We start from the raw sequence: 24,792 nt of genomic DNA on the forward strand, positions 1-24,792 counted from the left end.
AGAGCGTCAGAGAGTGTCAGAGAGTGATAGAGAGTGATAGAGAGCGTCAGAGAGTGTCAGAGAGTGTCAGAGAGTGATAGAGAGGTTCAGAGAGTGTCAGAGAGTGATAGAGAGTGTCAGAGATTGATAGAGAGTGTCAGAGAGTGATAGAGAGTGTCAGAGAGTGTCAGAGAGTGAGAGAGAGTGAGAGAGAGTTTCAGAGAGTGTCAGAGAGTTTCAGAGAGTGATAGAGAGTGTCAGAGAGTGTCAGAGAGTGATAGAGATTGATAGAGAGGTTCAGAGAGTGTCAGAGAGCGATAGAGAGTGTCAGAGAGTGATAGAGAGTGCCAGAGAGTGTCAGAGAGTGTCAGAGAGTGATAGAGATTGATAGAGAGTTTCAGAGAGTGTCAGAGAGTGTCAGAGAGTGATAGAGAGTGTCAGAGAGTGATAGAGAGTGTCAGAGAGTGTCAGAGAGTGTCAGAGAGTGATAGAGAGTGATAGAGAGGTTCAGAGAGTGTCAGAGAGTGATAGAGAGTGTCGGAGAGTGATAGAGAGTGCCAGAGAGTGTCAGAGAGTGTCAGAGAGTGATAGAGAGTGATAGAGAGTTTCAGAGAGTGTCAGAGAGTGTCAGAGAGTGACAGAGAGTGTCAGAGAGTGATAGAGAGTGTCAGAGAGTGTCAGAGAGTGTCAGAGAGTGATAGAGTGTGTCGGAGAGTTTCAGAGAGTGTCTGAGAGTGTCAGAGAGTGTCAGAGAATGTCAGAGAGTGATAGAGAGTGTCAGAGAGAGATAGAGAGTGTCAGAGAGTGATAGAGAGTGATAGAGAGTGATAGAGAGTGTCAGAGAGTGTCTGAGAGTGTCAGAGAGTGATAGAGAGTGATAGAGAGTGTCAGAGAGTGTCAGAGAGTGATAGAGAGTGATAGAGAGTGTCAGAGAGTGTCAGAGAGTGATAGAGAGTGATAGTGAGTGTCAGAGAGTGTCTGAGAGTGTCAGAGAGTGATAGAGAGTGATAGAGAGTGTCAGAGAGTGTCAGAGAGTGATAGAGAGTGTCAGAGAGTGATAGAGAGTGTCAGAGAGTGATAGAGCGTGATAGAGAGTGATAGAGAGTGTCAGAGAGTGTCAGAGTGTGATAGAGAGTGATAGAGAGTGTCAGAGAGTGTCAGAGAGTGTCAGAGAGTGATAGAGAGTGATAGAGAGTGTCAGAGAGTGTCAGAGAGTGTCTGAGAGTGTCAGAGAGTGTCAAAGAGTGTCAGAGAGTGATAGAGAGTGATAGAGAGGTTCAGAGAGTGTCAGAGAGTGATAGAGAGTGTCAGAGAGTGATAGAGAGTGATAGAGAGTGATAGAGAGTGTCAGAGAGTGTCAGAGAGTGTCAGAGAGTGTCAGAGAGTGATAGAGAGTGTCAGAGAGTGATAGAGAGGTTCAGAGAGTGTCAGAGAGTGATAGAGAGTGATAGAGAGTGTCAGAGAGTGATAGAGAGTGTCAGAGAGTGATAGAGAGTGTCAGAGAGTGTCAGAGAGTGATAGAGAGTGATAGAGAGTGTCAGAGAGTGTCAGAGAGTGTCAGAGAGTGATAGAGAGTGTCAGAGAGTGTCAGAGAGTGATAGAGAGTGATAGAGAGTGTCAGAGAGTGTCTGAGAGTGTCATAGAGTGTCAGAGAGTGATAGAGAGTGATAGAGAGTGTCAGAGAGTGTCAGAGAGTGATAGAGAGTGATAGAGAGTGATAGAGAGTGATAGAGAGTGTCAGATAGTGTCAGAGAGTGTCAGAGAGTGATAGAGAGTGTCAGAGAGTGTCAGAGAGTGATAGAGAGTGATAGAGAGTGTCAGAGAGTGTCAGAGAGTGATAGAGAGTGATAGAGAGTGTCAGAGAGTGTCAGAGAGTGTCAGAGAGTGTCAAAGAGTGTCAGAGAGTGATAGAGAGTGATAGAGAGGTTCAGAGAGTGTCAGAGAGTGATAGAGAGTGTCAGAGAGTGATAGAGAGTGTCAGAGAGTGTCAGAGAGTGATAGAGAGTGTCAGAGAGTGATAGAGAGTGTCAGAGAGTCATAGAGAGTGTCAGAGAGTGATAGAGAGTGTCAGAGAGTGTCAGAGTGTGATAGAGAGTGTCAGAGAGTGTCAGAGAGTGTCAGAGAGTGTCAGAGAGTGATAGTGAGTGTCAGAGAGTGTCAGAGAGTGTCAGAGAGTGATAGTGAGTGTCAGAGAGTGATAGTGAGTGTCTGAGAGTATCAGATAGTGCTAGAGAGTGTCAGAGAGTGTCAGAGAGTGATAGAGAGTGTCAGAGAGTGTCAGAGAGTGTCAGAGAGTGATACAGAGTGATAGAGAGGTTCAGAGAGTGTCAGAGAGTGATAGAGAGTGTCAGAGAGTGATAGAGACTGTCAGAGAGTGATAGAGAGTGATAAAGAGTTTCAGAGAGTGTCAGAGAGTGTCTGAGAGTGTCAGAGAGTGATAGAGAGTGATAGAGAGCGTCAGAGAGTGTCAGAGAGTGTCAGAGAGTGTCAGAGAGTGATAGTGAGTGTCTGAGAGTGTCAGAGAGTGATAGAGAGTGATAGAGAGGTTCAGAGAGTGTCAGAGAGTGATAGAGAGTGTCAGAGAGTGATAGAGAGTGTCAGAGAGTGATAGAGAGTGTCAGAGAGTGATAGAGAGTGTCAGAGAGTGATAGAGAGTGTCAGAGAGTGTCAGAGAGTGTCAGAGAGTGATAGAGAGTGATAGAGAGTTTCAGAGAGTGTCAGAGAGTTTCAGAGAGTGATAGAGAGTGTCAGAGAGTGTCAGAGAGTGATAGAGAGTGTCAGAGAGTGTCAGAGAGTGATAGAGAGTGTCAGAGAGTGATAGAGAGTGTCAGAGAGTGATAGAGAGTGTCAGAGAGTGTCAGAGAGTGTCAGAGAGTGTCAGAGAGTGATAGAGAGTGATAGAGAGTTTCAGAGAGTGTCAGAGAGTTTCAGAGAGTGATAGAGAGTGTCAGAGAGTGTCAGAGAGTGATAGAGAGTGTCAGAGAGTGTCAGAGAGTGTCAGAGAGTGATAGAGAGTGATAGAGAGCTTCAGAGAGTGTCAGAGAGTTTCAGAGAGTGTCAGAGAGTGGTATAGAGTGTCAGAGACTGATAGAGAGTGTCAGAGAGTGTCAGAGAGTGATAGAGAGTGATAGAGAGAGTCAGAGAGTGATAGAAAGTGTCAGAGAGTGATAGAGAGTGTCAGAGAGTGTCAGAGAGTGATAGAGAGTGTCAGAGAGAGATAGAGAGTGTCAGAGAGTGATAGAGAGTTTCAGAGGGTGTCAGAGAGTGTCTGAGAAGGTCAGAGAGTGATAGAGAGTGATAGAGAGTGTCAGAGAGTGTCAGAGAGTGTCAGAGAGTGTCAGAGAGTGTCAGAGAGTGTCAGAGAGTGATAGAGAGTGATAGAGAGTGATAGAGAGTGATAGAGAGTGGCAGAGAGTGGCAGAGAGTGGCAGAGAGTGATAGAGAGTGATAGAGAGTTTCAGAGAGTGTCAGAGAATGTCAGAGAGTGATAGAGAGTGTCAAAGAGTGATAGAGAGTGTCAGAGAGTGTCAGAGAGTGTCAGAGAGTGATAGAGAGTGATAGAGAGATTCAGAGAGTGTCAGAGAGTATCAGAGAGTGATAGAGAGTGATAGAGAGATTCAGAGAGTGTCAGAGAGTGTCTGAGAGTGTCAGAGAGTGATAGAGAGTGATCGAGGGTGTCAGAGAGTGTCTGAGAGTGTCAGAGAGTGATAGAGAGTGTCAGAGAGTGATAGAGAGTGTCAGAGAGTGATAGAGAGTGTCAGAGACTGTCAGAGAGTGTCAGAGAGTGATAGAGAGTGATAGAGAGTTTCAGAGAGTGTCAGAGAGTGTCAGAGAGTGATAGAGAGTGTCAGAGAGAGATAGAGAGTGTCAGAGAGTGTCAGAGAGTGATACAGAGTGATACAGAGTGATAGAGAGGTTCAGAGAGTGACAGAGAGTGTTAGAGAGTGTCAAAGAGTGATAGAGAGTGTCAGAGAGTGTCAGAGATTGATAGAGAGTGATAGAGAGTTTCAGAGAGTGTCAGAGAGTTTCAGAGAGTTTCAGAGAGTGATAGAGAGTTTCAGAGAGTGTCAGAGAGCGTCAGAGAGCGTCAGAGAGTGTCAGAGAGTGTCAGAGAGTGATAGTGAGTGATAGAGAGTTTCAGAGAGTGTCAGAGAGTGTCAGAGAGTGATAGAGAGTGTCAGAGAGTGTCAGAGAGTGATAGTGAGTGATAGTGAGTGTCTGAGAGTGTCCGATAGTGTCAGAGAGTGTCAGAGAGTGTCAGAGACTGTCAGAGAGTTTCTGAGAGTATCAGATAGTGATAGAGAGTGTCAGAGAGTGTCAGATAGTGATAGTGAGTGTCTGGGAGCGTCAGAGAGTGTCAGAGAGTGATAGAGAGTGTCAGAGAGTGTCAGAGAGTGTCAGAGAGTGATAGAGAGTGATATAGAGTGTCAGAGAGTGCCTCAGAGTGTCAGAGAGTGATAGAGAGAGTCAGAGAATGTCAGAGAGTTTCAGAGAGTGTCAGAGAATGTCAGAGAGTGATAGAGAGTGTCAGAGAGTGATAGAGAGTGTCAGAGAGTGTCAGATAGTGATAGTGAGTGATAGAGAGTGTCAGAGAGTGATAGAGAGTGTCAGAGAGTGATAGAGAGTTTCAGAGAGTGTCAGAGAATGTCGGAGAGTGATGGAGAGTGTCAGAGAGTGATACAGAGTGTCAGAGAGTGATAGAGAGTGATAAAGAGTTTCAGAAAGTGTCAGAGAGTGTCTGAGAGTGTCAGAGAGTGATAGAGAGTTATAGAGAGTGATAGAGAGTGTCAGAGAGTGATAGAGAGTGATAGAGAGCGTCAGAGAGTGTCAGAGAGTGTCAGAGAGTGATAGAGAGGTTCAGAGAGTGTCAGAGAGTGATAGAGAGTGTCAGAGAGTGATAGAGAGTGTCAGAGAGTGATAGAGAGTGTCAGAGAGTGTCAGAGAGTGATAGAGAGTGAGAGAGAGTGAGAGAGAGTTTCAGAGAGTGTCAGAGAGTTTCAGAGAGTGATAGAGAGTGTCAGAGAGTGTCAGAGAGTGATAGAGAGTGTCAGAGAGTGTCAGAGAGTGTCAGAGAGTGATAGAGAGTGTCAGAGAGTGTCAGAGAGTGATAGAGAGTGATAGAGAGTGATAGAGAGTGTCAGAGACTGTCAGAGAGTGTCAGAGAGTGATAGAGAGTGATAGAGAGTTTCAGAGAGTGTCAGAGAGTGATAGAGAGTGTCAGAGAGTGATAGAGAGTGATAGAGAGTTTCAGAGAGTGATAGAGAGTGGCAGAGAGTGATAGAGAGTTTCAGAGAGTGTCAGAGAGCGTCAGAGAGTGTCAGAGAGTGATAGTGAGTGATAGAGAGTTTCAGAGAGTGTCAGAGAGTGATAGAGAGTTTCAGAGAGTTTCAGAGAGTGATAGAGAGTGACAGAGAGTGATAGAGAGTTTCAGAGAGTGTCAGAGAGCGTCAGAGAGTGTCAGAGAGTGATAGTGAGTGATAGAGAGTGATAGAGAGTGTCAGAGAGTTTCAGAGAGTGTCAGAGAGTGGTAGAGAGTGTCAGAGACTGATAGAGAGTGTCAGAGAGTGTCAGAGAGTGATAGAGAGTATCAGAGAGTGATAGAGAGTGTCAGAGAGTGTCAGAGAGTGTCAGAGAGTGATAGAGAGTGATAGAGAGTTTCAGAGAGTTTCAGAGAGTGTCAGAGAGTGTCAGAGAGTGTCAGAAAGTGATAGAGAGTGTCAGAGAGAGATAGAGAGTGTCAGAGAGAGATAGAGAGTGTCAGAGAGTGTCAGAGAGTGATACAGAGTGTCAGAGAGTGTCAGAGAGTGTCAGAGAGTGACAGAGAGTGATAGAGAGTTTCAGAGAGTGTCAGAGAGTGTCAGAGAGTGTCAGAGAGTGATAGTGAGTGATAGAGAGTTTCAGAGAGTGTCAGAGAGTGTCAGAGAGTGTCAGAGAGTGATAGAGAGTGTCAGAGAGTGTCAGAGAGTGATAGTGAGTGTCTGAGACTGTCCGATAGTGTCAGAGAGTGTCAGAGAGTGTCAGAGAGTGTCAGAGAGTGATAGTGAGTTTCTGAGAGTATCAGATAGTGATAGAGAGTGTCAGAGAGTGTCAGATAGTGATAGTGAGTGTCTGGGAGCGTCAGAGAGTGTCAGAGAGTGATAGAGAGTGTCAGAGAGTGTCAGAGAGTGATAGAGAGTGATAGAGAGTGATAGAGAGTGTCACAGAGTGCCTCAGAGTGTCAGAGAGTGATAGAGAGAGTCAGAGACTGTCAGAGAGTTTCAGAGAGTGTCAGAGAATGTCAGAGAGTGATAGAGAATGTCAGAGAGTGATAGAGAGTGTCAGAGAGTGATAGAGAGTGTCAGAGAGTGTCAGAGAGTGATAGAGAGTGATAGAAAGTGTCAGAGAGTGACAGAGAGTGTCAGATAGTGATAGTGAGTGATAGAGAGTGCCAGAGAGTGATAGAGAGTGTCAGAGAGTGTCAGAGAGTGTCAGAGAGTGTCAGAGAGTGTCAGAGAGTGTCAGAGAAGGTCAGAGAGTGATATAGAGCGATAGAGAGTTTCAGAGAGTGTCAGAGAATGTCAGAGAGTGATGGAGAGTGTCAAAGAGTGATAGAGAGTGTCAGAGAGTGTCAGAGAGTGTCAGAGAGTGATAGAGAGTGATAGAGAGTGATAGAGAGTTTCAGAGGGTGTCAGAGAGTGTCTGAGAAGCTCAGAGAGTGATAGAGAGTGATAGAGAGTGTCAGAGAGTGTCAGAGAGTGTCAGAGAGTGATAGAGAGTGATAGAGAGTGATAGAGAGTGTCAGAGAGTGTCAGAGAGTGATAGTGAGTGTCTGAGAGTGATAGAGAGTGTCAGAGAGTGGCAGAGAGTGATAGAGAGTTTCAGAGAGTGTCAGAGAATGTCAGAGCGTGATAGAGAGTGTCAAAGAGTGATAGAGAGTTTCAGAGAGTGGCAGAGAGTGTCTGAGAGTGTCAGAGAGTGATAGAGAGTGTCAGAGAGTGATAGAGAGTGATAGAGAGTGTCAGAGAGTGTCAGAGAGTGATAGAGAGTGTCAGAGAGTGATAGAGAGTGATAGAGAGTGTCAGAGAGTGTCAGAGAGTGATAGAGAGTGTCAGAGAGTGTCAGAGAGTGTCAGAGAGTGTCAGAGAGTGATAGAGAGTGATAGAGAGCTTCAGAGAGTGTCAGAGAGTGTCAGAAAGTGATAGAGAGTGTCAGAGAGAGATAGAGAGTGTCAGAGAGTGTCAGAGAGTGATACAGAGTGTCAGAGAGTGTCAGAGAGTGTCAGAGAGTGATAGAGAGTGATAGAGAGTGATAGAGAGTTTCAGAGAGTTTCAGAGAGTTTCAGAGAGTGATAGAAAGTGACAGAGAGTGATAGAGAGTTTCAGAGAGTGTCAGAGAGCGTCAGAGAGTGTCAGAGAGTGATAGTGAGTGATAGAGAGTTTCAGAGAGTGTCAGAGAGTGATAGAGAGTGTCAGAGAGTGTCAGAGAGTGATAGTGAGTGTCTGAGAGTGTCCGATAGTGTCAGAGAGTGTCAGAGAGTGTCAGAGAGTGTCAGAGAGTGTCAGAGAGTATCAGATAGTGATAGAGAGTGTCAGAGAGTGTCAGATAGTGATAGTGAGTGTCTGGGAGCGTCAGAGAGTGTCAGAGAGTGATAGAGAGTGTCAGAGAGTGATAGAGAGTGTCACAGAGTGCCTCAGAGTGTCAGAGAGTGATAGAGAGAGTCAGAGACTGTCAGAGAGTTTCAGAGAGTGTCAGAGAATGTCAGAGAGTGATAGAGAGTGTCAGAGAGTGATAGAGAGTGTCAGAGAGTGATAGAGAGTGATAGAGAGTGATAGAAAGTGTCAGAGAGTGACAGAGAGTGTCAGATAGTGATAGTGAGTGATAGAGAGTGTCAGAGTGATAGAGAGTGTCAGAGAGTGTCAGAGAGAGATAGTGAGTGATAGTGAGTGTCTGAGAGTGTCCGATAGTGTCAGAGAGTGTCAGAGAGTGTCAGAGACTGTCAGAGAGTTTCTGAGAGTATCAGATAGTGATAGAGAGTGTCAGAGAGTGTCAGATAGTGATAGTGAGTGTCTGGGAGCGTCAGAGAGTGTCAGAGAGTGATAGAGAGTGTCAGAGAGTGTCAGAGAGTGTCAGAGAGTGTCAGAGAGTGATAGAGAGTGATATAGAGTGTCAGAGAGTGCCTCAGAGTGTCAGAGAGTGATAGAGAGTGATAGAGAGAGTCAGAGACTGTCAGAGAGTTTCAGAGAGTGTCAGAGAATGTCAGAGAGTGATAGAGAGTGTCAGAGAGTGATAGAGAGTGTCAGAGAGTGTCAGATAGTGATAGTGAGTGATAGAGAGTGTCAGAGAGTGATAGAGAGTGTCAGAGAGTGATAGAGAGTTTCAGAGAGGGTCAGAGATTGTCGGAGAGTGATGGAGAGTGTCAGAGAGTGATACAGAGTGTCAGAGAGTGATAGAGAGTGATAAAGAGTTTCAGAAAGTGTCAGAGAGTGTCTGAGAGTGTCAGAGAGTGATAGAGAGTGATAGAGAGTGATAGAGAGCGTCAGAGAGTGATAGAGAGCGTCAGAGAGTGTCAGAGAGTGATAGAGAGTGATAGAGAGCGTCAGAGAGTGTCAGAGAGTGTCAGAGAGTGATAGAGAGGTTCAGAGAGTGTCAGAGAGTGATAGAGAGTGTCAGAGAGTGATAGAGAGTGTCAGAGAGTGATAGAGAGTGTCAGAGAGTGTCAGAGAGTTTCAGAGAGTGATAGAGAGTGTCAGAGAGTGTCAGAGAGTGATAGAGAGTGTCAGAGAGTGTCAGAGAGTGTCAGAGAGTGTCAGAGAGTGTCAGAGAGTGATAGAGAGTGATAGAGAGTGATAGAGAGTGTCAGACACTGTCAGAGAGTGTCAGAGAGTGATAGAGAGTGATAGAGAGTTTCAGAGAGTGTCAGAGAGTGATAGAGAGTGTCAGAGAGTGATAGAGAGTGATAGAGAGTGATAGAGAGTGATAGAGAGTTTCAGAGAGTGATAGAGAGTGTCAGAGAGTGATAGAGAGTTTCAGAGAGTGTCAGAGAGCGTCAGAGAGTGTCAGAGAGTGATAGTGAGTGATAGAGAGTTTCAGAGAGTGTCAGAGAGTGATAGAGAGTTTCAGAGAGTTTCAGAGAGTGATAGAGAGTGACAGAGAGTGATAGAGAGTTTCAGAGAGTGTCAGAGAGCGTCAGAGAGTGTCAGAGAGTGATAGTGAGTGATAGAGAGTGATAGAGAGTTTCAGAGAGTGTCAGAGAGCGTCAGAGAGTGTCAGAGAGTGTCAGAGAGTGTCAGAGAGTGATAGAGAGTGATAGAGAGTGATAGAGAGTGTCAGAGAGTGTCAGAGAGTGTCAGAGAGTGTCAGAGAGTGTCTGAGAGTGTCAGAGAGTGATAGAGAGTGATAGAGAGCTTCAGAGAGTGTCAGAGAGTTTCAGAGAGTGTCAGAGAGTGTCAGAGAGTGTCAGAGAGTGATAGAGAGTGATAGAGAGTTTCAGAGAGTTTCAGAGAGTGTCAGAGACTGATAGAGAGTGTCAGAGAGTGTCAGAGAGTGATAGAGAGTGTCAGAGAGTGATAGAGAGTGTCAGAGAGTGTCAGAGAGTGTCAGAGAGTGATAGAGAGTGATAGAGAGTTTCAGAGAGTTTCAGAGAGTTTCAGAGAGTGTCAGAGAGTGTCAGAAAGTGATAGAGAGTGTCAGAGAGAGATAGAGAGTGTCAGAGAGAGATAGAGAGTGTCAGAGAGTGTCAGAGAGTGATACAGAGTGTCAGAGAGTGTCAGAGAGTGTCAGAGAGTGACAGAGAGTGATAGAGAGTTTCAGAGAGTGTCAGAGAGCGTCAGAGAGTGTCAGAGAGTGATAGTGAGTGATAGAGAGTTTCAGAGAGTGTCAGAGAGTGTCAGAGAGTGATAGAGAGTGTCAGAGAGTGTCAGAGAGTGATAGTGAGTGTCTGAGAGTGTCCGATAGTGTCAGAGAGTGTCAGAGAGTGTCAGAGAGTGTCAGAGAGTGATAGTGAGTTTCTGAGAGTATCAGATAGTGATAGAGAGTGTCAGAGAGTGTCAGATAGTGATAGTGAGTGTCTGGGAGCGTCAGAGAGTGTCAGAGAGTGATAGAGAGTGTCAGAGAGTGTCAGAGAGTGATAGAGAGTGTCACAGAGTGCCTCAGAGTGTCAGAGAGTGATAGAGAGAGTCAGAGACTGTCAGAGAGTTTCAGAGAGTGTCAGAGAATGTCAGAGAGTGATAGAGAATGTCAGAGAGTGATAGAGAGTGTCAGAGAGTGATAGAGAGTGTCAGAGAGTGTCAGAGAGTGATAGAGAGTGATAGAAAGTGTCAGAGAGTGACAGAGAGTGTCAGATAGTGATAGTGAGTGATAGAGAGTGCCAGAGAGTGATAGAGAGTGTCAGAGAGTGTCAGAGAGTGTCAGAGAGTGTCAGAGAGTGTCAGAGAAGGTCAGAGAAGGTCAGAGAGTGATATAGAGCGATAGAGAGTTTCAGAGAGTGTCAGAGAATGTCAGAGAGTGATGGAGAGTGTCAAAGAGTGATAGAGAGTGTCAGAGAGTGTCAGAGAGTGTCAGAGAGTGATAGAGAGTGATAGAGAGTTTCAGAGGGTGTCAGAGAGTGTCTGAGAAGCTCAGAGAGTGATAGAGAGTGATAGAGAGTGTCAGAGAGTGTCAGAGAGTGATAGAGAGTGATAGAGAGTGATAGAGAGTGTCAGAGAGTGTCAGAGAGTGATAGTGAGTGTCTGAGAGTGATAGAGAGTGTCAGAGAGTGGCAGAGAGTGATAGAGAGTTTCAGAGAGTGTCAGAGAATGTCAGAGCGTGATAGAGAGTGTCAAAGAGTGATATAGAGTTTCAGAGAGTGGCAGAGAGTGTCTGAGAGTGTCAGAGAGTGATAGAGAGTGTCAGAGAGTGATAGAGAGTGATAGAGAGTGTCAGAGAGTGTCAGAGAGTGATAGAGAGTGTCAGAGAGTGATAGAGAGTGATAGAGAGTGTCAGAGAGTGTCAGAGAGTGATAGAGAGTGATAGAGAGTGTCAGAGAGTGTCAGAGAGTGTCAGAGAGTGATAGAGAGTGATAGAGAGCTTCAGAGAGTGTCAGAGAGTGTCAGAAAGTGATAGAGAGTGTCAGAGAGAGATAGAGAGTGTCAGAGAGTGTCAGAGAGTGATACAGAGTGTCAGAGAGTGTCAGAGAGTGTCAGAGAGTGATAGAGAGTGATAGAGAGTGATAGAGAGTGATAGAGAGTTTCAGAGAGTGATAGAAAGTGACAGAGAGTGATAGAGAGTTTCAGAGAGTGTCAGAGAGCGTCAGAGAGTGTCAGAGAGTGATAGTGAGTGATAGAGAGTTTCAGAGAGTGTCAGAGAGTGTCAGAGAGTGATAGAGAGTGTCAGAGAGTGTCAGAGAGTGTCAGAGAGTGATAGTGAGTGTCTGAGAGTGTCCGATAGTGTCAGAGAGTGTCAGAGAGTGTCAGAGAGTGTCAGAGAGTGTCAGAGAGTATCAGATAGTGATAGAGAGTGTCAGAGAGTGTCAGATAGTGATAGTGAGTGTCTGGGAGCGTCAGAGAGTGTCAGAGAGTGATAGAGAGTGTCAGAGAGTGATAGAGAGTGTCACAGAGTGCCTCAGAGTGTCAGAGAGTGATAGAGAGAGTCAGAGACTGTCAGAGAGTTTCAGAGAGTGTCAGAGAATGTCAGAGAGTGATAGAGAGTGTCAGAGAGTGATAGAGAGTGTCAGAGAGTGATAGAGAGTGATAGAGAGTGATAGAAAGTGTCAGAGAGTGACAGAGAGTGTCAGATAGTGATAGTGAGTGATAGAGAGTGTCAGAGTGATAGAGAGTGTCAGAGAGTGTCAGAGAGTGTCAGAGAGTGATATAGAGCGATAGAGAGTTTCAGAGAGTGTCAGAGAATGTCAGAGAGTGATGGAGAGTGTCAAAGAGTGATAGAGAGTGTCAGAGAGTTTCAGAGAGTGTCAGAGAGTGATAGAGAGTGATAGAGAGTTTCAGAGGGTGTCAGAGAGTGTCTGAGAAGCTCAGAGAGTGATAGAGAGTGATAGAGAGTGTCTGAGAAGCTCAGAGAGTGATAGAGAGTGATAGAGAGTGTCAGAGAGTGTCAGAGAGTGATAGAGAGTGATAGAGAGTGTCAGAGAGTGTCAGAGAGTGATAGTGAGTGTCTGAGAGTGATGGAGAGTGTCAGAGAGTGTCAGAGAGTGGCAGAGAGTGATAGAGAGTGATAGAGAGTTTCAGAGAGTGTCAGAGAATGTCAGAGAATGTCAGAGCGTGATAGAGAGTGTCAAAGAGTGATAGAGAGTTTCAGAGAGTGTCAGAGAGTTTCAGAGAGTGTCAGAGAGTGATAGAGAGTGTCAGAGAGTGTCAGAGAGTGTCAGAGAGTGTCAGAGAGTGATAGAGAGTGATAGAGAGTGTCAGAGAGTGTCAGAGAGTGGCAGAGAGTGATAGAGAGTGATAGAGAGTTTCAGAGAGTGTCAGAGAATGTCAGAGAGTGATAGAGAGTGTCAAAGAGTGATAGAGAGTGTCAGAGAGTGTCAGAGAGTGTCAGAGAGTATCAGAGAGTGATAGAGAGTGATAGAGAGATTCAGAGAGTGTCAGAGAGTGTCAGAGAGTGTCTGAGAGTGTCAGAGAGTGATAGAGAGTGTCAGAGAGTGATAGAGAGTGTCAGAGACTGTCAGAGAGTGTCAGAGAGTGATAGAGAGTGATAGAGAGTGTCAGAGAGAGATAGAGAGTGTCAGAGAGTGTCAGAGAGTGATACAGAGTGATAGAGAGTGTCAGAGAGTGATAGAGAGTGTCAGAGAGTGATAGAGAGTGTCACAGACTGTCAGAGAGTGTCAGAGAGTGATAGAGAGTGATGGAGAGTGATGGAGAGTGATGGAGAGTGATAGAGAGTGTCAGAGAGAGACAGAGAGTGTCAGAGAGTGTCAGAGAGTGATAGAGAGTGTCAGAGACTGTCAGAGAGTGTCAGAGAGTGATAGAGAGTGTCAGAGAGAGATAGAGAGTGTCAGAGAGTGTCAGAGAGTGATACAGAGTGATAGAGAGGTTCAGAGAGTGACAGAGAGTGATAGAGAGTGTCAAAGAGTGATAGAGAGTGATAGAGAGTGTCAGAGAGAGATAGAGAGTGTCAGAGAGTGTCAGAGAGTGATACAGAGTGATAGAGAGGTTCAGAGAGTGACAGAGAGTGTCAGAGAGTGTCAGAGAGTGATAGAGAGTGATAGAGAGTGTCAGAGAGTGTCTGAGAGTGTCTGAGAGTGTCTGAGAGTGTCTGAGAGTGATAGAGAGAGATAGAGAGAGATAGAGAGTGATAGAGAGTGTCAGAGAGTGTCAGAGAGTGTCAGAGAGTGATAGTGAGTGATAGAGAGTGTCAGAGAGTGTCAGAGAGTGTCAAAGAGTGATAGAGAGTGTCATAGAGTGTCAGAGAGTGATAGAGAGTTTCAGAGAGTGTCAGAGAGTGATAGAGAGTGTCAGAGAGTGTCAGAGAGTGTCAGAGAGTGATAGAGAGTGATAGAGAGTGATAGAGAGTGATAGAGAGTGATAGAGGGTGTCAGAGAGTGTCTGAGAGTGTCTGAGAGTGTCAGAGAGTGATAGAGAGTGTCAGAGAGTGATAGAGAGTGTCAGAGACTGTCAGAGAGTGTCAGAGAGTGATAGAGAGTGTCAGAGAGAGATAGAGAGTGTCAGAGAGTGTCAGAGAGTGATACAGAGTGATACAGAGTGATAGAGAGGTTCAGAGAGTGACAGAGAGTGATAGAGAGTGTCAAAGAGTGATAGAGAGTGTCAGAGAGTGTCAGAGAGTGATAGAGAGTGATAGAGAGAGATAGAGAGTGATAGAGAGTGATAGAGAGTGTCAGAGAGTGTCAGAGAGTGATAGAGAGTGTCAGAGAGTGTCAGAGAGTGTCAGAGAGTGTCAGAGAGTGATAGAGAGTGTCAGAGAGTGATAGAGAGTGTCAGAGAGTGTCAGAGAGTGATAGTGAGTGTCTGAGAGTGTCAGAGAGTGATAGTGAGTGTCTGAGAGTGTCAGAGAGTGTCAGAGTGTGATAGAGAGTGATAGAGAGTTTCAGAGAGTGTCAGAGAGTGCTAGAGAGTGATAGAGAGTGATAGAGAGTGTCAAAGAGTGATAGAGAGTGTCAGAGAGTGTCAGAGAGTGATAGAGAGTGATAGAGAGTGATAGAGAGTGATAGAGAGTTTCAGAGAGTGTCAGAGAGTGATAGAGAGTGTCAGAGAGTGATAGAGAGTGTCAGAGAGTGATAGAGAGTGATAGAGAGTGATAGAGAGTGATAGAGAGTGTCAGAGAGTGTCAGAGAGTGATAGAGAGTGTCTGAGAGTGTCAGAGAGTGTCAGAGTGTGATAGAGAGTGATAGAGAGTGTCTGAGAGTGTCAGAGAGTGTCAGAGAGTGTCAGAGAGTGTCAGAGAGTGTCAGAGAGTGTCAGAGAGTGATAGTGAGTGTCTGAGAGTGTCAGAGAGTGTCAGAGTGTGATAGAGAGTTTCAGAGAGTGTCAGAGAGTGATAGAGAGTGATAGAGAGTGTCAGAGAGTGTCTAAGAGTGATAGTGAGTGTCAGAGAGTGTCAGAGAGTGTCAGAGAGTGTCAGAGAGTGTCAGAGAGTGATAGTGAGTGTCTGAGAGTGTCAGAGAGTGTCAGAGTGTGATAGAGAGTGTCAGAGAGTGTCAGATAGTGATAGTGAGTGATAGAGAGTGTCAGAGAGTGATAGAGAGTGTCAGAGAGTGATAGAGAGTTTCAGAGAGGGTCAGAGAATGTCGGAGAGTGATGGAGAGTGTCAGAGAGTGATACAGAGTGTCAGAGAGTGATAGAGAGTGATAAAGAGTTTCAGAAAGTGTGAGAGAGTGTCTGAGAGTGTCAGAGAGTGATAGAGAGTGATAGAGAGTGATAGAGAGCGTCAGAGAGTGATAGAGAGCGTCAGAGAGTGTCAGAGAGTGATAGAGAGTGATAGAGAGCGTCAGAGAGTGTCAGAGAGTGTCAGAGAGTGATAGAGAGGTTCAGAGAGTGTCAGAGAGTGATAGAGAGTGTCAGAGAGTGATAGAGAGTGTCAGAGAGTGATAGAGAGTGTCAGAGAGTGATAGAGAGTGTCAGAGAGTGTCAGAGAGTGAGAGAGAGTGAGAGAGAGTTTCAGAGAGTGTCAGAGAGTTTCAGAGAGTGATAGAGAGTGTCAGAGAGTGTCAGAGAGTGATAGAGAGTGTCAGAGAGTGTCAGAGAGTGTCAGAGAGTGTCAGAGAGTGTCAGAGAGTGATAGAGAGTGTCAGAGACTGATAGAGAGTGTCAGAGAGTGTCAGAGAGTGATAGAGAGTGATAGAGAGTGATAGAGAGTGTCAGAGACTGTCAGAGAGTGTCAGAGAGTGATAGAGAGTGATAGAGAGTGATAGAGAGTTTCAGAGAGTGTCAGAGAGTGATAGAGAGTGTCAGAGAGTGATAGAGAGTGTCAGAGAGTGATAGAGAGTGATAGAGAGTTTCAGAGAGTGATAGAGAGTGTCAGAGAGTGATAGAGAGTTTCAGAGAGTGTCAGAGAGCGTCAGAGAGTGTCAGAGAGTGATAGTGAGTGATAGAGAGTTTCAGAGAGTGACAGAGAGTGATAGAGAGTTTCAGAGAGTGTCAGAGAGCGTCAGAGAGTGTCAGAGAGTGATAGTGAGTGATAGAGAGTGATAGAGAGTTTCAGAGAGTGTCAGAGAGCGTCAGAGAGTGTCAGAGAGTGTCAGAGAGTGTCAGAGAGTGATAGAGAGTGATAGAGAGTGTCAGAGAGTGTCAGAGAGTGTCAGAGAGTGTCAGAGAGTGTCTGAGAGTGTCAGAGAGTGATAGAGAGTGATAGAGAGCTTCAGAGAGTGTCAGAGAGTTTCAGAGAGTGTCAGAGAGTGTCAGAGAGTGTCAGAGAGTGATAGAGAGTGATAGAGAGTTTCAGAGAGTTTCAGAGAGTGTCAGAGACTGATAGAGAGTGTCAGAGAGTGTCAGAGAGTGATAGAGAGTGTCAGAGAGTGATAGAGAGTGTCAGAGAGTGTCAGAGAGTGTCAGAGAGTGATAGAGAGTGATAGAGAGTGATAGAGAGTGATAGAGAGTTTCAGAGAGTGTCAGAGAGTGTCAGAAAGTGATAGAGAGTGTCAGAGAGAGATAGAGAGTGTCAGAGAGAGATAGAGAGTGTCAGAGAGTGTCAGAGAGTGATACAGAGTGTCAGAGAGTGTCAGAGAGTGTCAGAGAGTGACAGAGAGTGATAGAGAGTTTCAGAGAGTGTCAGAGAGTTTCAGAGAGTGTCAGAGAGTGTCAGAGAGTGATAGAGAGTGTCAGAGAGTGTCAGAGAGTGATAGTGAGTGTCTGAGAGTGTCCGATAGTGTCAGAGAGTGTCAGAGAGTGTCAGAGAGTGTCAGAGAGTGATAGTGAGTTTCTGAGAGTATCAGATAGTGATAGAGAGTGTCAGAGAGTGTCAGATAGTGATAGTGAGTGTCTGGGAGCGTCAGAGAGTGTCAGAGAGTGATAGAGAGTGTCAGAGAGTGTCAGAGAGTGATAGAGAGTGATAGAGAGTGATAGAGAGTGTCACAGAGTGCCTCAGAGTGTCAGAGAGTGATAGAGAGAGTCAGAGACTGTCAGAGAGTTTCAGAGAGTGTCAGAGAATGTCAGAGAGTGATAGAGAATGTCAGAGAGTGATAGAGAGTGTCAGAGAGTGATAGAGAGTGTCAGAGAGTGTCAGAGAGTGATAGAGAGTGATAGAAAGTGTCAGAGAGTGACAGAGAGTGTCAGATAGTGATAGTGAGTGATAGAGAGTGCCAGAGAGTGATAGAGAGTGTCAGAGAGTGTCAGAGAGTGTCAGAGAGTGTCAGAGAGTGTCAGAGAAGGTCAGAGAGTGATATAGAGCGATAGAGAGTTTCAGAGAGTGTCAGAGAATGTCAGAGAGTGATGGAGAGTGTCAAAGAGTGATAGAGAGTGTCAGAGAGTGTCAGAGAGTGTCAGAGAGTGATAGAGAGTGATAGAGAGTGATAGAGAGTTTCAGAGGGTGTCAGAGAGTGTCTGAGAAGCTCAGAGAGTGATAGAGAGTGATAGAGAGTGTCAGAGAGTGTCAGAGAGTGATAGAGAGTGATAGAGAGTGATAGAGAGTGTCAGAGAGTGTCAGAGAGTGATAGTGAGTGTCTGAGAGTGATAGAGAGTGTCAGAGAGTGGCAGAGAGTGATAGAGAGTTTCAGAGAGTGTCAGAGAATGTCAGAGCGTGATAGAGAGTGTCAAAGAGTGATATAGAGTTTCAGAGAGTGGCAGAGAGTGTCTGAGAGTGTCAGAGAGTGATAGAGAGTGTCAGAGAGTGATAGAGAGTGATAGAGAGTGTCAGAGAGTGTCAGAGAGTGATAGAGAGTGTCAGAGAGTGATAGAGAGTGATAGAGAGTGTCAGAGAGTGTCAGAGAGTGATAGAGAGTGATAGAGAGTGTCAGAGAGTGTCAGAGAGTGTCAGAGAGTGATAGAGAGTGATAGAGAGCTTCAGAGAGTGTCAGAGAGTGTCAGAAAGTGATAGAGAGTGTCAGAGAGAGATAGAGAGTGTCAGAGAGTGTCAGAGAGTGATACAGAGTGTCAGAGAGTGTCAGAGAGTGTCAGAGAGTGATAGAGAGTGATAGAGAGTGATAGAGAGTGATAGAGAGTTTCAGAGAGTTTCAGAGAGTGATAGAAAGTGACAGAGAGTGATAGAGAGTTTCAGAGAGTGTCAGAGAGCGTCAGAGAGTGTCAGAGAGTGATAGTGAGTGATAGAGAGTTTCAGAGAGTGTCAGAGAGTGTCAGAGAGTGATAGAGAGTGTCAGAGAGTGTCAGAGAGTGATAGTGAGTGTCTGAGAGTGTCCGATAGTGTCAGAGAGTGTCAGAGAGTGTCAGAGAGTGTCAGAGAGTGTCAGAGAGTATCAGATAGTGATAGAGAGTGTCAGAGAGTGTCAGATAGTGATAGTGAGTGTCTGGGAGCGTCAGAGAGTGTCAGAGAGTGATAGAGAGTGTCAGAGAGTGATAGAGAGTGTCACAGAGTGCCTCAGAGTGTCAGAGAGTGATAGAGAGAGTCAGAGACTGTCAGAGAGTTTCAGAGAGTGTCAGAGAATGTCAGAGAGTGATAGAGAGTGTCAGAGAGTGATAGAGAGTGTCAGAGAGTGATAGAGAGTGATAGAGAGTGATAGAAAGTGTCAGAGAGTGACAGAGAGTGTCAGATAGTGATAGTGAGTGATAGAGAGTGTCAGAGTGATAGAGAGTGTCAGAGAGTGTCAGAGAGTGTCAGAGAGTGATATAGAGCGATAGAGAGTTTCAGAGAGTGTCAGAGAATGTCAGAGAGTGATGGAGAGTGTCAAAGAGTGATAGAGAGTGTCAGAGAGTTTCAGAGAGTGTCAGAGAGTGATAGAGAGTGATAGAGAGTTTCAGAGGGTGTCAGAGAGTGTCTGAGAAGCTCAGAGAGTGATAGAGAGTGATAGAGAGTGTCTGAGAAGCTCAGAGAGTGATAGAGAGTGATAGAGAGTGTCAGAGAGTGTCAGAGAGTGATAGAGAGTGATAGAGAGTGTCAGAGAGTGTCAGAGAGTGATAGTGAGTGTCTGAGAGTGATGGAGAGTGTCAGAGAGTGGCAGAGAGTGATAGAGAGTGATAGAGAGTTTCAGAGAGTGTCAGAGAATGTCAGAGAATGTCAGAGCGTGATAGAGAGTGTCAAAGAGTGATAGAGAGTTTCAGAGAGTGTCAGAGAGTTTCAGAGAGTGTCAGAGAGTGATAGAGAGTGTCAGAGAGTGATAGAGAGTGTCAGAGAGTGTCAGAGAGTGTCAGAGAGTGTCAGAGAGTGATAGAGAGTGTCAGAGAGTGTCAGAGAGTGTCAGAGAGTGATAGTGAGTGTCTGAGAGTGTCAGAGAGTGTCAGAGTGTGATAGAGAGTGTCAGAGAGTGTCAGATAGTGATAGTGAGTGATAGAGAGTGTCAGAGAGTGATAGAGAGTGTCAGAGAGTGATAGAGAGTTTCAGAGAGGGTCAGAGAATGTCGGAGAGTGATGGAGAGTGTCAGAGAGTGATACAGAGTGTCAGAGAGTGATAGAGAGTGATAAAGAGTTTCAGAAAGTGTCAGAGAGTGTCTGAGAGTGTCAGAGAGTGATAGAGAGTGATAGAGAGTGATAGAGAGCGTCAGAGAGTGATAGAGAGCGTCAGAGAGTGTCAGAGAGTGATAGAGAGTGATAGAGAGCGTCAGAGAGTGTCAGAGAGTGTCAGAGAGTGATAGAGAGGTTCAGAGAGTGTCAGAGAGTGATAGAGAGTGTCAGAGAGTGATAGAGAGTGTCAGAGAGTGATAGAGAGTGTCAGAGAGTGTCAGAGAGTGAGAGAGAGTGAGAGAGAGTTTCAGAGAGTGTCAGAGAGTTTCAGAGAGTGATAGAGAGTGTCAGAGAGTGTCAGAGAGTGATAGAGAGTGTCAGAGAGTGTCAGAGAGTGTCAGAGAGTGTCAGAGAGTGATAGAGAGTGTCAGAGACTGATAGAGAGTGTCAGAGAGTGTCAGAGAGTGATAGAGAGTGATAGAGAGTGATAGAGAGTGTCAGAGACTGTCAGAGAGTGATAGAGAGTGTCAGAGAGTGATAGAGAGTGATAGAGAGTTTCAGAGAGTGATAGAGAGTGTCAGAGAGTGATAGAGAGTTTCAGAGAGTGTCAGAGAGCGTCAGAGAGTGTCAGAGAGTGATAGTGAGTGATAGAGAGTTTCAGAGAGTGTCAGAGAGTGATAGAGAGTTTCAGAGAGTTTCAGAGAGTGATAGAGAGTGACAGAGAGTGATAGAGAGTTTCAGAGAGTGTCAGAGAGCGTCAGAGAGTGTCAGAGAGTGATAGTGAGTGATAGAGAGTGATAGAGAGTTTCAGAGAGTGTCAGAGAGCGTCAGAGAGTGTCAGAGAGTGTCAGAGAGTGTCAGAGAGTGATAGAGAGTGATAGAGAGTGTCAGAGAGTGTCAGAGAGTGTCAGAGAGTGTCAGAGAGTGTCTGAGAGTGTCAGAGAGTGATAGAGAGTGATAGAGAGCTTCAGAGAGTGTCAGAGAGTTTCAGAGAGTGTCAGAGAGTGTCAGAGAGTGTCAGAGAGTGATAGAGAGTGATAGAGAGTTTCAGAGAGTTTCAGAGAGTGTCAGAGACTGATAGAGAGTGTCAGAGAGTGTCAGAGAGTGATAGAGAGTGTCAGAGAGTGATAGAGAGTGTCAGAGAGTGTCAGAGAGTGTCAGAGAGTGATAGAGAGTGATAGAGAGTTTCAGAGAGTTTCAGAGAGTGTCAGAGAGTGTCAGAAAGTGATAGAGAGTGTCAGAGAGAGATAGAGAGTGTCAGAGAGAGATAGAGAGTGTCAGAGAGTGTCAGAGAGTGATACAGAGTGTCAGAGAGTGTCAGAGAGTGTCAGAGAGTGACAGAGAGTGATAGAGAGTTTCAGAGAGTGTCAGAGAGCGTCAGAGAGTGTCAGAGAGTGATAGTGAGTGATAGAGAGTTTCAGAGAGTGTCAGAGAGTGTCAGAGAGTGATAGAGAGTGTCAGAGAGTGTCAGAGAGTGATAGTGAGTGTCTGAGAGTGTCCGATAGTGTCAGAGAGTGTCAGAGAGTGTCAGAGAGTGTCAGAGAGTGATAGTGAGTTTCTGAGAGTATCAGATAGTGATAGAGAGTGTCAGAGAGTGTCAGATAGTGATAGTGAGTGTCTGGGAGCGTCAGAGAGTGTCAGAGAGTGATAGAGAGTGTCAGAGAGTGTCAGAGAGTGATAGAGAGTGATAGAGAGTGATAGAGAGTGTCACAGAGTGCCTCAGAGTGTCAGAGAGTGATAGAGAGAGTCAGAGACTGTCAGAGAGTTTCAGAGAGTGTCAGAGAATGTCAGAGAGTGATAGAGAATGTCAGAGAGTGATAGAGAGTGTCAGAGAGTGATAGAGAGTGTCAGAGAGTGTCAGAGAGTGATAGAGAGTGATAGAAAGTGTCAGAGAGTGACAGAGAGTGTCAGATAGTGATAGTGAGTGATAGAGAGTGCCAGAGAGTGATAGAGAGTGTCAGAGAGTGTCAGAGAGTGTCAGAGAGTGTCAGAGAGTGTCAGAGAAGGTCAGAGAGTGATATAGAGCGATAGAGAGTTTCAGAGAGTGTCAGAGAATGTCAGAGAGTGATGGAGAGTGTCAAAGAGTGATAGAGAGTGTCAGAGAGTGTCAGAGAGTGTCAGAGAGTGATAGAGAGTGATAGAGAGTGATAGAGAGTTTCAGAGGGTGTCAGAGAGTGTCTGAGAAGCTCAGAGAGTGATAGAGAGTGATAGAGAGTGTCAGAGAGTGTCAGAGAGTGATAGAGAGTGATAGAGAGTGATAGAGAGTGTCAGAGAGTGTCAGAGAGTGATAGTGAGTGTCTGAGAGTGATAGAGAGTGTCAGAGAGTGGCAGAGAGTGATAGAGAGTTTCAGAGAGTGTCAGAGAATGTCAGAGCGTGATAGAGAGTGTCAAAGAGTGATATAGAGTTTCAGAGAGTGGCAGAGAGTGTCTGAGAGTGTCAGAGAGTGATAGAGAGTGTCAGAGAGTGATAGAGAGTGATAGAGAGTGTCAGAGAGTGTCAGAGAGTGATAGAGAGTGTCAGAGAGTGATAGAGAGTGATAGAGAGTGTCAGAGAGTGTCAGAGAGTGATAGAGAGTGATAGAGAGTGTCAGAGAGTGTCAGAGAGTGTCAGAGAGTGATAGAGAGTGATAGAGAGCTTCAGAGAGTGTCAGAGAGTGTCAGAAAGTGATAGAGAGTGTCAGAGAGAGATAGAGAGTGTCAGAGAGTGTCAGAGAGTGATACAGAGTGTCAGAGAGTGTCAGAGAGTGTCAGAGAGTGATAGAGAGTGATAGAGAGTGATAGAGAGTTTCAGAGAGTTTCAGAGAGTGATAGAAAGTGACAGAGAGTGATAGAGAGTTTCAGAGAGTGTCAGAGAGCGTCAGAGAGTGTCAGAGAGTGATAGTGAGTGATAGAGAGTTTCAGAGAGTGTCAGAGAGTGTCAGAGAGTGATAGAGAGTGTCAGAGAGTGTCAGAGAGTGATAGTGAGTGTCTGAGAGTGTCCGATAGTGTCAGAGAGTGTCAGAGAGTGTCAGAGAGTGTCAGAGAGTATCAGATAGTGATAGAGAGTGTCAGAGAGTGTCAGATAGTGATAGTGAGTGTCTGGGAGCGTCAGAGAGTGTCAGAGAGTGATAGAGAGTGTCAGAGAGTGATAGAGAGTGTCACAGAGTGCCTCAGAGTGTCAGAGAGTGATAGAGAGAGTCAGAGACTGTCAGAGAGTTTCAGAGAGTGTCAGAGAATGTCAGAGAGTGATAGAGAGTGTCAGAGAGTGATAGAGAGTGTCAGAGAGTGATAGAGAGTGATAGAGAGTGATAGAAAGTGTCAGAGAGTGACAGAGAGTGTCAGATAGTGATAGTGAGTGATAGAGAGTGTCAGAGTGATAGAGAGTGTCAGAGAGTGTCAGAGAGTGTCAGAGAGTGATATAGAGCGATAGAGAGTTTCAGAGAGTGTCAGAGAATGTCAGAGAGTGATGGAGAGTGTCAAAGAGTGATAGAGAGTGTCAGAGAGTTTCAGAGAGTGTCAGAGAGTGATAGAGAGTGATAGAGAGTTTCAGAGGGTGTCAGAGAGTGTCTGAGAAGCTCAGAGAGTGATAGAGAGTGATAGAGAGTGTCTGAGAAGCTCAGAGAGTGATAGAGAGTGATAGAGAGTGTCAGAGAGTGTCAGAGAGTGATAGAGAGTGATAGAGAGTGTCAGAGAGTGATAGTGAGTGTCTGAGAGTGATGGAGAGTGTCAGAGAGTGTCAGAGAGTGGCAGAGAGTGATAGAGAGTGATAGAGAGTTTCAGAGAGTGTCAGAGAATGTCAGAGAATGTCAGAGCGTGATAGAGAGTGTCAAAGAGTGATAGAGAGTTTCAGAGAGTGTCAGAGAGTTTCAGAGAGTGTCAGAGAGTGATAGAGAGTGTCAGAGAGTGATAGAGAGTGTCAGAGAGTGTCAGAGAGTGTCAGAGAGTGTCAGAGAGTGATAGAGAGTGATAGAGAGTGTCAGAGAGTGTCAGAGAGTGGCAGAGAGTGATAGAGAGTGATAGAGAGTTTCAGAGAGTGTCAGAGAATGTCAGAGAGTGATAGAGAGTGTCAAAGAGTGATAGAGAGTGTCAGAGAGTGTCAGAGAGTGTCAGAGAGTATCAGAGAGTGATAGAGAGTGATAGAGAGATTCAGAGAGTGTCAGAGAGTGTCAGAGAGTGTCTGAGAGTGTCAGAGAGTGATAGAGAGTGTCAGAGAGTGATAGAGAGTGTCAGAGACTGTCAGAGAGTGTCAGAGAGTGATAGAGAGTGATAGAGAGTGTCAGAGAGAGATAGAGAGTGTCAGAGAGTGTCAGAGAGTGATACAGAGTGATAGAGAGTGTCAGAGAGTGATAGAGAGTGTCAGAGAGTGATAGAGAGTGTCACAGACTGTCAGAGAGTGTCAGAGAGTGATAGAGAGTGATGGAGAGTGATGGAGAGTGATAGAGAGTGTCAGAGAGAGACAGAGAGTGTCAGAGAGTGTCAGAGAGTGATAGAGAGTGATAGAGAGTGTCAGAGAGTGATAGAGAGTGTCAGAGACTGTCAGAGAGTGTCAGAGAGTGATAGAGAGTGTCAGAGAGAGATAGAGAGTGTCAGAGAGTGTCAGAGAGTGATACAGAGTGATAGAGAGGTTCAGAGAGTGATAGAGAGTGTCAAAGAGTGATAGAGAGTGATAGAGAGTGTCAGAGAGAGATAGAGAGTGTCAGAGAGTGTCAGAGAGTGATACAGAGTGATAGAGAGGTTCAGAGAGTGACAGAGAGTGTCAGAGAGTGTCAGAGAGTGATAGAGAGTGATAGAGAGTGTCAGAGAGTGTCTGAGAGTGTCTGAGAGTGTCTGAGAGTGTCTGAGAGTGATAGAGAGAGATAGAGAGTGATAGAGAGTGTCAGAGAGTGTCAGAGAGTGTCAGAGAGTGATAGTGAGTGATAGAGAGTGTCAGAGAGTGTCAGAGAGTGTCAAAGAGTGATAGAGAGTGTCATAGAGTGTCAGAGAGTGATAGAGAGTTTCAGAGAGTGTCAGAGAGTGATAGAGAGTGTCAGAGAGTGTCAGAGAGTGTCAGAGAGTGATAGAGAGTGATAGAGAGTGATAGAGAGTGATAGAGAGTGATAGAGGGTGTCAGAGAGTGTCTGAGAGTGTCTGAGAGTGTCTGAGAGTGTCAGAGAGTGTCAGAGAGTGATAGAGAGTGTCAGAGACTGTCAGAGAGTGTCAGAGAGTGATAGAGAGTGTCAGAGAGAGATAGAGAGTGTCAGAGAGTGTCAGAGAGTGATACAGAGTGATACAGATTGATAGAGAGGTTCAGAGAGTGACAGAGAGTGATAGAGAGTGTCAAAGAGTGATAGAGAGTGTCAGAGAGTGTCAGAGAGTGATAGAGAGTGATAGAGAGTGATAGAGAGTGATAGAGAGTGATAGAGAGTGTCAGAGAGTGTCAGAGAGTGATAGAGAGTGTCAGAGAGTGTCAGAGAGTGTCAGAGAGTGTCAGAGACTGATAGAGAGTGTCAGAGAGTGATAGAGAGTGTCAGAGAGTGTCAGAGAGTGATAGTGAGTGTCTGAGAGTGTCAGAGAGTGATAGTGAGTGTCTGAGAGTGTCAGAGAGTGTCAGAGTGTGATAGAGAGTGATAGAGAGTTTCAGAGAGTGTCAGAGAGTGCTAGAGAGTGATAGAGAGTGATAGAGAGTGTCAAAGAGTGATAGAGAGTGTCAGAGAGTGTCAGAGAGTGTCAGAGAGTGATAGAGAGTGATAGAGAGTTTCAGAGAGTGTCAGAGAGTGATAGAGAGTGTCAGAGAGTGATAGAGAGTGTCAGAGAGTGATAGAGAGTGATAGAGAGTGATAGAGAGTGATAGAGAGTGTCAGAGAGTGTCAGAGAGTGATAG

This window comes from Heterodontus francisci, chromosome 34 (assembly GCF_036365525.1).
Source record: "Heterodontus francisci isolate sHetFra1 chromosome 34, sHetFra1.hap1, whole genome shotgun sequence".
NCBI classification, from domain to species: Eukaryota; Metazoa; Chordata; class Chondrichthyes; order Heterodontiformes; family Heterodontidae; genus Heterodontus; species Heterodontus francisci.